General features: G+C 37.4%; 1 protein-coding gene across 4 annotated transcripts in view; it reads left to right on the forward strand.

Annotated features, from left to right (window-relative positions):
* usp32 (ubiquitin specific peptidase 32) overlaps positions 1–15,074 on the forward strand; it is a 214,057-nt gene that overhangs the window by 130,067 nt on the left and 68,916 nt on the right. The gene's annotated exons all lie outside the window — the stretch shown is intronic.

Raw genomic sequence — 15,074 nt, forward strand, 5'->3', positions numbered from 1 at the left:
TTGCTGCCAGTTTTACAAAGCAAATTGTAGTTTCTGAATGATTATGCAGCATATTCCAAGGCATTATATTTTGTTTTTGTTGTGATAATAATATATGAAAATGAAATTTCTAGAGAAGCTCTGGTTTGACAGCATCTGTGGAGAAAAAGTAGAGGTAATGTTTCAAGATCCAGACCCTTCATCTGAACTAATAGTAGCTTGAAAAAGGTGATTCAAGATGCTGGTGAAGGACATTGAGGGAAAGAGAGTGAATGTATATGTGGAGGCAGAGCGCAGAAAGAGCTAAAGAAAATTAGGCAAACAAAGGTTTGGTTGATAATAAGCCAAGGAAGAAGAACAGCTAATAATGGGGACCATGAGTAGGTGAAAATGAGGTGGCTGTGCTGTGCTGAAAAGCAGCCCATGTCATAATAGGGTGGGTAAACAACATTAAAAGTGGTGTTTCATGTTATAAAATTATTGAACTCATTATTGAGTCCTGAAAGCCACATACTGCTCAAGCAGAAAATGAGATGTTGCTGTTCCAACTTGCGCTGACCTCTCAGTGCTGCAGCAGGCCTGAGAACCTGGTGATGTGTTCAAGTCGCCAGGAACTGGGAGCTCAGAGTCAATTTTCCAGACATTTTCACTCTGCTTTTTCTCCACAAATGCTGCCAAACCTGCTGAGCTTCTTCAGCAATTTCTATTTTTGTTTCAGATCTTCAACATCTGCAGTTCCTTCTTTTGTGTTATTTTATTATTTTTGTTTCTACTAACAGCTGGCTCCTTGTTGGTTTTGCTGCAAGGCTTTTCCTGTTGAGAGATGCAGCCACTTGCATCAACAATCAGTGACCCCTATTCTGAATACAGATCAAGATGAGATGTCAGCTTCAACATGGGTTGTATTACCTTTCAAGTAACCCTTTCCTAACTAGAGAGAAGATTAATTATTGAGATTTGAATGAATATGGTGCGCAATTAATGCTGGGATGCATTTAGTACTGTCCTCTGCTTTAAAAAAAAAATTACTACCAGTTTGTCCTGGAAGCCCAGAAAATCCATGGGCTATTAAACTGCATGATTACTCATTTTGTGAAACTATCCTCCCCACAGAGCATCAATCCACTGGACCCATTTGAAGCTCCCTGATTCTGTTCCTGCTGATGTTGCAATTTCTCTTTGAGCCCTGATGCTCCCTGATGTTTGTGTTTAATTACTTCTCAAGTATTTTATATTTCTCCTTGAACATCTGTGAGCTTGCTAACTGTCACACCATTTGTAACCGCCCTTTTCTCTCATCCCTAAATAACATTTCACCCAAATCCATTTGATCTTTCCCACCACTCCCTATTTGACTTCCTGCCATCAGTGACCACCTTTTGCTGCTTTTTGACATGACCATCTATTGTATTTTCCTTGGTTTAAATCCATTTTTGTTTAGTTTCAGACTTGCTCAACCAGCCTTTGTTTCTTTAGCAGCAACTATTTCTTCCCCCACTTGCTCCCCACCCAACTTCACCTATGGTTTACACTAAAGATCTATCTTTGCTCCTCATATCTGCTTACCTAAAGCAGCAGCATTTGGGGATTATCATGTTCACAAGTAAAACTTCAGCTGTTCTTCCCCAATAGTTTCCTTGACCCCCTTCATTTGTTCTGTGAAGTCAGATTATTTTTCAATATCCAGTCTCCAATAAGCCACGATATCCTCAGGTTTAACATTATTGATTTGCATCTTCCCCCAACCCCAAAAAAGGAGTGGCACTAAGTTGGATGAAATGGGTGGTAGAAGATATAGTTCTGCTATATTGCAGATGAGCTTGGAAATAATTATTCTGAAAGATGTTATGAAAGTTTTTCAAAATCAGTTATGGTGTCTGAGGCAGCTGATGAACACTGTGATTCACTCGCAGATCAGTCTATTCTGATCCTTTGAATCATCTGGTGACTAATCTCCATGCACTTTAATTTTCTGAGAGATTATAAGTGTCATTGATTTATATGTCATCTTTGTGTAGATGAGAGAGCAACACTGTGAAAAGTTCAGTTGGGGAATCAATAGATAGCTTCCCAAAATTGATTTGTGGCATATTCCTCTAAAATTCCTTTCTGGATTGTTTTAGTTCGGGCTAAGCGGGTTAATGCCTCTACTGAAGTATATAGATGCCTTTAAGTATTTATTGGCTTGAATCCCACAAGGTAATTCCAAGCTGTGTTTCACAATATCAGTTAGTATTTAGTTTTTGTGCACTGTGGTGCCATCCATAAAGAAATGTATGCTGAAGATGTGTAATATTACAGAAAAAACACATAGCTTATTCTTGCAAAAACAATTCAACTTAAATTCTAATTCTAATTCTAAAACTTTAGAATTAGAATCCCTACAGTGTGGAAACAGACCCTTCGGCTCAGCAACCCCCTGAAGAGTAACCCACCCAGACCCATTCCCCTATTACTCTACATTTCTCATTAACTGAGGCACTGAACCTACACATCCCTGAACACTATGCACATTTTGGCATGGCCAATTCACCTAACCTGCACATCTTTGCACTGTGGGAGAAAACCAGAGCACCCGGACGAAACCCACGCAGATGCAGGGAAAATGTGCAAACTGCACACAGACAGTTGCCTGAGGCTGGAATCTAGCCTGAGCCTCTGGTGCTGTTAGGCAGCAGTGCTAACCACTGAGCCATTTTGCGGCCCCACTTAAGCTGTTTTTAAATAGCTTTGAAAATATTGACTTAGTACTTTGACTAGTCAGTACTATGGAGTGTGTAATATGAGCAGATTGAATCTTCCCTTTCAGTTTGGTGTTTCAGCAACCAACAAGGTTTTGAAACCTTTGATTAACTAGGAAAAAAAGTGTTGTTTTATGATAAGGGTGTTATAGTGTGTGATGGGACACAATCCAGGAAGTAAGTGCATACAATACATAAAACCTATTTATTGAAATCCCCGAGTGTCTCAACATTTCATTTCAAGGTGGTTTGAAAATGTATATATCAGGCTTAGTCAGTGGGAGAACTAATTACACAAATCAACATGGCCCATTTTATCTGTCGTTAATACTGAAATGGGAATATTTTCAAGTTTGCATATCGCACAGCATTGGCTACATACGATAGCTACAGAAGAGTGTTAAAAATAATTTTCCATTGGCCAGTGTAGTTTTTTCTGTAGAGCAGATGGGAGATGTGTGTTGGGACTCTGTGAAATCCCCTATTCAGACTCTGAAGGAATTGCCCAGGAAATTGATTTGATGGGTAATTCCCCTATGACTGGAAGCCTCTCAAAGTATCCATTTAAATCAGAATTTGGAGGATTCTACTGCATTTAAGCAAATATTTAGTCAGGAAAATCCCTAGATGTTACTCTAAGCTATTAAATTGATGGCCCACACCACAACCCCCATACCCCAAACACTCCAGTACCTAACTGGCCATCTTGACACTTTGCATCCTAGCAGCATTCCCTTGTGCATGTTTACATACTTAACCTTTCCCAGGACCGCCATAGTGGCTCTCAATGTTGCAGGATATGTTAATTCACAGAAGACAGTATCTAAGGCGATGGCGGCGGAGGGGAGCGTGGTGGGAGGCTGCATGGTTTGACTTCGCTTGACTATCCTATATTATGAGGAACCTGTGACATTCAAAGTTAGGTCCTCATTCTGAAAGTACACTAATTAGGATCTCCTGTTAGAAATGTAGAACTTTGTCTTAACAGTTTTTTTTAAAGTAACTTTACTGTCAGGGATAGCAACCCAAACCAAATCGAGCTTGCTATTGGTGGATTTATAAAACTGAAATTAAAATATTCAGTGGTCTTCAAAATTGCTTCTTTGTTCCTGAGCAGACTTTTACAAATAACAGATCTTGGACACAAAGTTTATAACTTAAACAAAATCAACAAGTTAATAACTAAATTTAGCAGTACAAGGTTAGTGAACAAAGTAATCCTAATTAAGTCTCTGATTAAATCAATCTTCTTTGAACATAATGCCTACTCTCTCTCAGACAGCCAGACACATTTAAGAAATAAATTGAAAGAAAATAAAACAACTGTAATTTGCCAATTCAACTAAACAGTTTCAAACACTGGATGTCAAGCCTTAAAGCAGTCCTTTATGTGAATATAATGAGTTGTTCCTAGGCAAGTAAATGTACCTAAAGTCAAAGTCACAAGTGAATATGAACAATTTCATTTGACTTTTAGAAGAAATAGTTAATCTTAGTCTGTAAGAAATGAGTATTTATTCAGATCATTCAACAGTTTTTTAAGGAAACTACAGAAATTGTTATTTAGAAAATGCCAGCCAGTCCCGAAACTTCCAAAATTATTTTGCACCTGCCAAGACCAGTGAGAACCAGTTTTCTGTTTTCTTTTAATCAATATTCTCTGCGGTTAGCATCGGGTCCTCCCTTGATTGACCAACCCAATGTCCAACCAGCTCAGAGCCCTGGGCGCAGCAGTACAACGTGCTAAACTGCACTGTGTTCCTTAGATTAGTAATTACATTGTGTTGCCTTCTGGGTCAGTCACCAACAGCAAGCATCTACATTTTTTTATTTTAAACATACTGTTAAAAGGTCACCCCTGACCTCATTTCCACCGAAAAATATGAAAAGAAAAATAGTGAGGATTTCTGCATCAGAAAGAGAGTGGCAATTTGTCCAAGATTGCCACTGCTTGGAAAAGTGAGGTTCAAGTCGATCTAATTTTTGAGGTTGTGTACAATTTCAGGACCAATATTGTCAGTTAGTTTAGAAATACCTAACACTCTTGAAGATTCAAGATATAGTTTAATTTATCCAGGCTGATTAAGATACCTAAAGCATTGTAAAATTTGTTTTACTTTCTTAAATGCTCATTTGTTCTTGTGAGCTGTGTACTATCTCATTTTGTATATTATTTAATCACATATATATCTATTATTACTCTTGTCACTCATGTTCCTCCCAGGTTCCATGATTTTGATATCATATGCCAATTAGAGAAATTGCTTGTGCAATCTAATCGTCAAGCTGTCTGGTTATCCTCTTAATTCTGAAGCTATGTTCTGAGCAGAAGGATTTTCTCCATGTAACCTTCCAGAATGCCTCATTTGTTGGAGAAGTGACAAAGATTTAATTTGTACACATTGGAGTTGAATTTTCTCTGCTCTGCAATAATCTTGTTTTCAATGCATTTGATTTAAAAGGTGCTTTTGATTTGAATATAGTCCATGTATCTCTTGGTTGACTATTATCGGTGTGGGTTGGATTATGATATGTCTTAACTGCTGTCTGCTTGAAAAAATAGCACCTGCAGGTGGGTGAATAAATATACATTGGACCATTAGAAGAAGTAGTGCTTATGATGTGTGCCATTAACTTTTGCCATGAATGAAATCCATTTCACATCACGGTATAAAAAAATTGACTGACTTATTGTTTTGAATGTGAAATGCCTATTAAATATAAACAAACTTCTTTATTCAGGTTTATTACACTACAGAAGCTAAATAATAATGGAGTGTCTGTTAGTGTTTGTATGACTTCAGAGTTTTAACATTTCAATACAATTGGAATCTTGGTGTAGTCTGTATTGGACTGATGACTGCTGTTCTTCACCAAAGTGAGCTATTGTGCAGGTGATGAATGCATGTATGCACAAATGTAAGGGGTCATATGCTTGAACAGCAACCTACTTGCATTCCTATATTGATCTCCGCATCATCTCACATAGTTGTAGTCAGATAAGTAGAGGAGGACTTGGGGGATGATGCAAAAGGACTATTGAAGAGAAGGGGCTGTGGGCGAAAGAATGGAAAAAAATGGAATTATTAACAAATTAATTTCAAGAGGGTAAATTCCTCAGGCTGAAGGGAGTGACTCCTGATAATTCAGGGGAATGAGATATAACCCACTGTGGGGCCAGCAGGAAAATTATGGATAATTCTGTATCCGTGAAGTTGAAGAAACATATACCTGTAGACTGATAATGCAACCATATCTCTTGCAGACTGGTTGATTTGCTCCTTAGAGGCACATGGAGAGTCATAGATTCAAAGTTATATAGCACAGAAACAGATGCTTAGGATCCCAACTCATCCAATCCGACCAGATATCCTAAACTGATCTAGTCCTATTTGCCAGCATCTAGCCCATATCCCTCTAAACCCTTCTTATTCATTGTCTTTCAAATGTTGTAATTGTACCGGCCTCCTCCACCTCTGGCAGCCTGATCCATACATAGTGTGTTTTAAGTGTATACAGATAATCATGGTTATGGGGTAGCATTTCTTGTTCAATCCATATTTCTTAAACAAAAACATTAATATGCATCTATTAAACATTTATTTTAATAAAGGTTTATCTTAATATAATTTTATTTGATGAATTCTAGTGATTTTATTATACGGTTCAGTTTTCTGCTGCTACAGCTGCAGAGGACAACTGAATGTGCAGATGTGGTGCCTGTACATCACTGACCGCAACATCCCAGGCAATTATCTGCATTAAAGATGATGCGTATCTAATGAAGATTGAAAAAAGCATTCACTCATGTTTCTGCTCCCTTCCATCTGCTGCCTGCTGCAGCAAAGGGAATGATAAGCCAAGGTAATGACAAGTAGGAGAGTGCTGCACACAAAGGGAGAGGGTTTCAGCAGTAGCCAGTAGGCTACATGGTTAAACTAAGTACAGACATAGCTGAGATGTCAATGGTGATAGAAACTAGACATGTGATGGCAGTTAGTAAAATTTGAAATCAGTGAAAATCTGGCCTAATGACAATCATGAAGCCACTGTTGATTGCCTTAAAAATTCATCAGTTTCATTAATATCCTTTAGGAAAGGAAATGTAATAACCTTCCCTGGTCTTGTCTTGCTGTGACATCAGACTGTGACAACTGATGTGATTGACTCTTGACTGCCCTCTGGGCAATTAGGGTTGGGCAATAAATTCAACCAGTGGCATTAACATCCCATAAACAAATAATAAAAAAAAGAAGAAAAATACTGAAGAACCGTGATTGCTGGAAATCGTAAATAAAAACAGAAATTGCTGAGGACAGATCAACAGGTCTGGTAGCCTCAGTGGAAAGCAGACTTAATGTTTCAGGTGTAGTGATCATTCTTCAGAACTGATTGTAGCTAGGAGAAAGTCAGTATATTTGCTGAAGATGGAGTTATAGGAGTAAATGATATGTGGAGATGAAGTCCAGAGAGAGAAAACAACAGTTGAACAGACAAAGGAATGGGTAAAGGTTAACCTGTGGGAATCAGTAGCTACTAATTGGGACCATTAGTAGCTGACAATGGGACTGTTGTGGTAGCAGCCCATGTATGACAAGGCATGGTATGTGAAGATGGGGTAAGGACATGAGAGAAGGTGCTCAGGCCCTAAAATTATTGAACTCGATTGAGTCTTGAAGGCTACTGTGTAGACCAGAAGTAAAACAACTAAAAACTCTTATCTGTACTCAGTCATTTTTAAATTCAAGAAAAGCTTATTTTTCTTTCAATTTTCCTGCTGCAAGTTGTGACTCTGAATTGCACAGATTAGAGATCTCCCTCTACCTCTTGCAAATCAGCGGAAGCATTGGTGAAAAGGTCAAGGAACAACCTTCCTATCAGCAAGAACTAACCAACAGGTTTAGTGAACAATATAAGCCTGTGCCTATATTGAAGGTGATTTCAATTTTCTAAGTTAGATGTAGAATCAAGCTATTCAATGTAACTAGCAATCTGCTACAAAATATATCTAGGGCTACGTCAGCCAATTATTTCTCTTGCCCACCCGCACATCTGTTTAGGGGATCTCTGTGTAGGTGCTTTCCAAGATAGCAGTTTTTGTTCGTGGTATGAGCTCCATCTTTTTTAAAAAAAAAATTATTGTATCAAAGGAACATTCACTAGACAACATTCGCTTCATGAAAGCGTGAGACTTAGTGACTCATGAAGTAAGTTACAGAATTCAACTTAATTGGAAAAGCTTTATCATATCACCAGCTCAGTTCATAAGAACTGGGTTTTCTTTGTTTAATAAAGTCTTGCATGAAATCAATAGTTCACTGAATTGCAACTTAAGTGATCATGGTGATTCCCCTATTCCATCGAGTGTTTAAGCTTAGTCATATTGGTCTCCCACAGACAGGGAGAACAAAACTAGGGTTTCTTTCCACCTGATTTTGAGCATTACGAAAACCTAGCAGCAGGATGCTTTCCCATTTTTTTTTTTTTCTTTGGCTTTATCACTTATGCCCTCTGGTATTGGTAATACATGATCAAATGAGGAAACCGACGCCAAATCTGAAGTGACCGTTTCTTTGCATTCCCTCTCACAAACCGACTCTAGAACATGTATTGATTGCAGATGCAAATAAAGTAGAAATCACGACAGGTGGAAATGTTGTTCTGGGCTGTTTATATTGCAGTAAAATACCTCAACAGTTACATCTTTAACTGGGTTTTTAGCAGTGTACCAGGTTCTTAATTACTGCTGAATGTGTACATTGTCCCTTTTTTTTTAAAGAAAGCTGTGGAGTGTCACATTTTTATTTTAAATTCACATTTATGAAATAATGTGTCCCAGTTGTTTATTGTATTCGTACTTTTATATTCTGCTTCCTCTTTTGCTGTCTAAGAGAATAGTTAAATATAATTGACTACTTATCATGTTTGATGTATTGAATGACTGCCAAATATCTTGACTTTGTACCAGATAGCAGAGAAAGGGAGACCAGAGATCATTAATCTGGACAGCTTTCTAATTCATTGTCATGACTCAGCAGAATGGTTCACTGGAAATAAAGCCCTAGTATTCCTAGGGTCATCACAAAAGTTAGTCTTTTTAAAAGAAATAGCAAAATCCCCTTGCTACCTGATTTTCAAAGCCAGGTTGATCGAAAGCACAGAACAAGTTTCTATACTTTACAAAAGTTAGCATTTGTTACAGACCATCAGTTTAAATTAAGTAAACTCTACAAATTAAAATTCTAAACTCCTTCTAACTCTCCCTGACACGCAATCAAACATGAAAGGGGGAATAAAAATGAACAAAGAGAAAACTGGGAAGAAAATTTCCATTGTTTTTGTTCACTAAACCTGTTGGGTTAGTTGTTGCTGCTAGGAAGGTTGTTCCTTGACCTTTTCACCAATGCTTCCACTGATTTGCAAGAGGTAGAGGGAGATCTCTGATCTGTGCAATTCGGAGTCACAACTTGCAGCAGGAAAATTGAAAGAAAAATAAGCTTTTCTTGAATTTAAAAATGACTGAGTACAGATAAGAGTTTTTAGTTGTTTTACTTCTGGTCTAAGCTTCTCTCTGTCTTGTTCAAAGCCCAAACTATTAGTTACCTGACAGCCAATCATTATAGTTATTGGCAGCCAGAAGACCTTTGTCATTGCTTTGCGGAGAATGGGGCATTCTTCAATCAGCTTCAATTTTAAACAACCCCTCAGTTCCAGTTCGTCTGCACGTTTCTGGAACCCACAACTAGAGAGTTCACAAGAGGTATCACATTCCTTACTCTCAAAACATGCAGCCATCCTTGCAAATCCTTGGGTCTCAAAATAGTTCGTTCACAAAAATAAAAAGACAAGTAGGTGAGCTACATCACTTTACACCCATTGTCTTTAATTATTAACATTTTTTAAGATATTCAGTATTGTTTTCACTTTTTAAGGAAAAAATCTTGCTCATTACATATTGCATCATCGTTTTTTAAAATATTCTTTGCAAACTATTAAATTATATATAATGTATGTTTGGTGGCATGGTGGCTCAGTGGTTAGCACTGCTGCCTCTCAGCGCCAGGGACCCAGGTTCAATTCTGGTCTGTCTGTCTGTATAGAGTTTGCACATTCTCCCTGTGTCTGCGTGGGTTTCCTCCCACAGTCCAAAGATGTGCAAGTTAGATGAATTGGCCAATCTAAATTGCCAATAATGTTCAGGGCTGCATGGGTTAGGTACATTCATCAGGGGAAATGTAGAGTAATAGGGTAAAGGAATGGGTCTGGGTGGGATACTCTTTGGAGGGTTGTTTGGATTTGTTGGGCCAAATATCCGGTTTCCACACCGTAGCGATTCTTTGAAATCTATATTCCAAGACAGAAATAGAAAATGTCATAGTAATTGAATTTGAGACTCGTTAGTTAATTTTAATTATTTTCTGAATGAGTTTTATTGTGTAGGAAGTCGTATAAGGAGTTTGACTTTTATTTGGATGAAGGCTTTTCGTAATTTAAATTTTTGAATTTTGGCTCCAGTTTAATGTATACCTTTAAAAGTGACGGTAGAACCTGTGCATCATTAAGGCTGCCATTTTTCTGGAATTGCCCTATCATTAAACTGCAAGTAAAAATAGATTCATTTTAATTTATGCTGGCACCAAATCATTAAACTATTTTGAAAACATGGCAATAATGTGGAGAAAGTGGTATAGTTACAATGTCGCTGAGATAATGATCTAAATGTCCAAACTGTTGCTCAGTCTCATTGATTTATGTTCTGTTGTGACAGCTGGTAGAATTTCCATTAAGTATGTATATATTTAAAATTAGAAACTAGGAAAATGGTGACCATGAAGTCATTGCTGATTGTCATAAAAGCACTCTTGTTCACTCATATCCTTCAGGGAAAGAAATCCTTACCTGGTCTGGCTTATATATGACTCCATATCCATTGTAATATGGTTGATGTTTAACTGTCATCTGAAATGGTATAGCAGGCTGAGTTTGAGGGCAAATAGTGTTGGGCATTAACTAAGATGAGTTGGACCGAAGGGTGTTTCTGTACTGTGCATCTCCGGTTCTATAACTCACACTCAAGAAAAAAAAAAATCCATTACAATCTACATGTTGCAACCCAGAGTTTACACAAAGAAATAATAGTCGGTCAGTAAGCCATTCCATATGTGCTTTCTGTTTTATTTTGAACTGTTTTATTTATTGACCATCCCTAGTTCCCTTTAAGGTGGTGACAAGCTGCCTCCTTGAATTGTTACAGTCTGTTTGTTATAGGTATACCCATAATGCCATTTGGGGAGGGAGTTTAAGGATTTTCAATCTGTGACACGGAAGTATATTGCCATTCCTTCAATGTCAAGATGGATTGGCTTGAAGGGAGCGTGCAGGTGGTGATATTGCCACAAATCTTGTAGATGGCCTACACAGCTACTGAGCATTGGTGGTGGATGGGTTGAATTTTGTGGATATGGTGCCAATCATGTAGACTGTTTTGTCCTTGATAGTGGCAACCTCCTTGTGACATTGATGCTGCAGTCATTGAGCAAAGTGGGGAGGATTCCACCACACTCCTGACTTATGCTTTGGCCAATCCAGTTCTGATCAGTGGTAACCCTCTAGGATGTTGATCGTGGTGAATTTAGCGATGGTGATGTCATTGAATGTCAAAGAGCAATAATTAGCTTCTCTTCTATTGGAAATGGTCATTGCTTGGCACTTGTGTGATCTAGATTTCAAGTTCATTTGTTTACCTTCATCTCCTTCTTTATTGCTCTCCTGACAAGAACCTGCTGATAGTCTTGAATCAGATCAGATAGGCAATTTAAAGTGGCCCATCAATATCCTGCTTCCTTTCTGCATTTGTTGATTTCTTTTTGTCTTTTAGTATGCCTTTCTGTGGAATTGGGAAATTGATCCCCAAAATATGGTGATCGGGTTTTAATGGAGCTTGACTGGTCTATAGCCAGTAACTTGAGTGGGACACTGGTGATGATTTCTCTTTAGATTAATCTCAGAAGTCAGAAAATTTATCAAAGTACAGAACAGAATTTTTAATTTTGGGGATCTGTAGAGGAACTTACGAACATGATGTGATAAGTTTGGGTAGGAGAGCAAAGGATTATGAAAATAAAAGTTCTCGAAACAGAGTTCAGACATGAAGATATCTATGGGTATATATGCATTAATCATAGAATAATTTGCATTAAAGGCATGCAGAATTCTGGGCTTTCTTAAGATAAAAGAAACGAGTACAAGAAAACAAAGATATAATCATGTACCTCTTTTTTTAAAAAATTTCAAGAGAAATTCTGGTCTGACAAGATCTATGAAAAGAGAAGCAGTTAATAATTTGAGTCCAATTTAAGTTTTCTTTAGAAGTTCTTGTATTTGTCCATGGAATGTGAGCATTACTGGCAAGGCCAGCTTTTTTTGTCTATCTCTAATTGCTCTTGAAAAGAGCTGTTGAGCTGTGTTCTGCACCCACTACAGTCCATTGGAAGTACTTCAAGGACAATGTGAAGATGTAAAATAGAGCGCAGAAAGGATTTGTGAGAATGATTCAGTGGATGAAGAACTTCTGTTATTTAGATTGTAGGGCCTAGGAATGTTGAAAAGAGGTACTCAAAATCATGAGGGCTTTCTCCATTTATTGAGCTGTAATGCATTGGGACTCAACTTTATGTTGTAGTGTACATTAATACAAAATGCTGACTATGCAGGCTAATCAGTGCAGAAAAATGTCCAGTAGGAGCTCTTATCAAAGCTTTGAGCACTTCTGTATTTTACCCCAGATCTTTTGCATTCAACTATCTTCACCTGTGTATTCTGCCAGAATTTAATGATTGCACATCTTATTTGTACTAAAGCAGTCAGGTTCACACAATTCAGGCATATTTGAACAAAATTGCATTATAATTGTAAAACAGCTTTCTTAAAAAAACCTAGTGTCATAGTTAATAGCAGTTGATGGTTTGTAATGCAGTAGTTATATTGTGATTTTAAAACCTTGCCCTGTATCTTTTGAAAAGTGACTTAATTTCCATGCCATGCCTACATCTTAGGATAAAGGTTCGTGCATGTATCTATTAGTTGAATAATGGATAATAAGCATCTTTATCGTTGTTCTGAAAAGCTATACCTAATATAATTTAAACGACTAAGCAAATTCTTCAGAGAAGTTCAGTTCAAAACTAAGAAGGGACAAGGAACAATTATACAGACCCAAACTTGTGGTTGTCGTAATAACATAATTTGCATTTGCAGTCATTAGTGAGAAAATTAGATAAAAGGTTACCAAGTCATAATTACTGCCCTGAAAAGCTACTTTTAGATCTCTGCAGTGTACTTACTTCCACTTTTATTCCTCAAAATCTAGAGTCGTCTATTATTTCACCTTTGACATCAGTCTTTTGTGAACGTCACATTGTTTATTTCACTTTCTGATTCTCATTCACTTTCTGATTCTCATTCACTTTTAAGCATTCTAACATTGTATTTACTTTCTTGTTTATCCCTGTGAGAGAGCTTATTGGTAGCCCAGCCATGGTCCAAGAATTTGCTGCTCTTTGCCATTTCTTCTACTTATTAGCTGTCTCAAATTAGTGCTAATTTGTGTGTGCTTGTATGTAAATTCCAGTGACAAAAGACTGATAAGGGCAAATTTGTTTCAGAAGACTAATTTGGCGATCACACTCCAAGATAATGAATAAAATATTTTTAGTGGAAATTTTAGTGTATCTGTTAGTTTACTCCATAGTGCTCTTCTCATGAATACCAACTTAATGATGCCAATAAACTTCAAATGATATGACCACTGAGATTTGGCAAAAATAGTGTGTGTTAGTTATTAAAACCTGAAATGAATCCTGACAATTGAACCTTGATTTAAAATAAGTTCTATATCGTATATTACCATTTTAATCAGGCATATGTACTAAAACCCTGTTGTTGTGAACATATTGGCTTTGGTAGTCAGAATTGATTCACTAAATATGGCAGGGTTCAGTGTGTGTGCTGCCACAGGTAACCGTTACTGAGGTGCTATGCTGACAGTAGTTATTACAATAGATATAGTTATTCCAGTATCAAGCTGTATTTCAAGTAATTCTATTGAAGCAGCATTGTCAAATCAGTTTGTTAACTTGACATATCCCTGTACCTTTTCAGTATTTTCATTGCGTTGTGAACATCATTTGGTTATGTATCATCACTTCTCTACATTGGTTTCACTTTGATTGCATATTATGGAATATGAACTGCTGTGAAATCTGCCATGGAAATCGGCAATTCTATCTTAAGTCACAAGACAACTGTTCTTAAAGAAATTTCTTCCAAAGAAAGTAAACTTATTACTCTTTACCTTGTATCATGTTTGTTTCCATTTCTATTCCAACCCTCTGAGTGCACACACCTGCTGTATCGATCTTTCATTTGATGATAGCCTTAACTATTAAATTTGATGGATATTAGTATAGATTAGTGGTAAAGTACTTAATTCAGCATCATTGCATGGGAATGGAAATTTGCATTGGGATTGGGCTGGAAATATGCCACCTTCCAAATTTCTGCCTCATTTCATCAAATCGATTTATAAATCTTTTCAGTCAGGTTTCAGCAATTGATACAGCATCAAAAAATGCCACAATTGAAGCTCCACAATGTTCTTTGTGACTTAACCATGACATATATACCCTTTCTCATCCTACTTAGCCTGTCCATAGTCTTTGACATAGCCATGCAGAACATCTCTCCAAACCTTTTGTTACATGGATTTCATGCTACACATATGTCTGCATCTTCAGCACTGAGACCACTATCTAGTTTTCAAGGGATTTGTCATTAGCCCTGTCTTCTACCTCCATTTCTGCGTTTCCACATGGTGACATTATCCATAGTGATTAAGTCCACTTTTGGATGATACCAATTTCTACATCTTCACCAATCTCAACCATTCCAATGCCCCCCTGTTGCCAGACTGTTTGCCTGACATCCAGTCTTTCAGTTATACGTTGGAAAAGATTAAAGTGACATCTCTTAGCCCCAGTTGTGAACTTTATTTCTGCCACAGATTTTATCTGACTTCAGGCTGAACCAGATTATTTGTAACCTTAACATCTCATTCAAATTTGAGTTAATTTCTGAACCTATATCCTTTTTATCACAAAGGCCACCTTATCCACCTTTAATAACCTTCCAGTCTTCCCTACCCTCATGGGTCTATCGCTGAAACCCTCACCATTCATTTACCACTTCTTCAGTCAATTAATTCTAGTATCATTCGGTACACCTATTCCACCTTGCCTACCCCATACGTTTGTGCTAACCCATAATTATTCTGGCTGGACCTATTTTGCTTTAAGA

The sequence above is a fragment of the Chiloscyllium plagiosum genome, unplaced genomic scaffold, assembly GCF_037043375.1.
Source record: "Chiloscyllium plagiosum isolate Xiang-an unplaced genomic scaffold, Cpla_swu_hap1 HiC_scaffold_31, whole genome shotgun sequence".
Lineage (NCBI taxonomy): Eukaryota > Metazoa > Chordata > Chondrichthyes > Orectolobiformes > Hemiscylliidae > Chiloscyllium > Chiloscyllium plagiosum.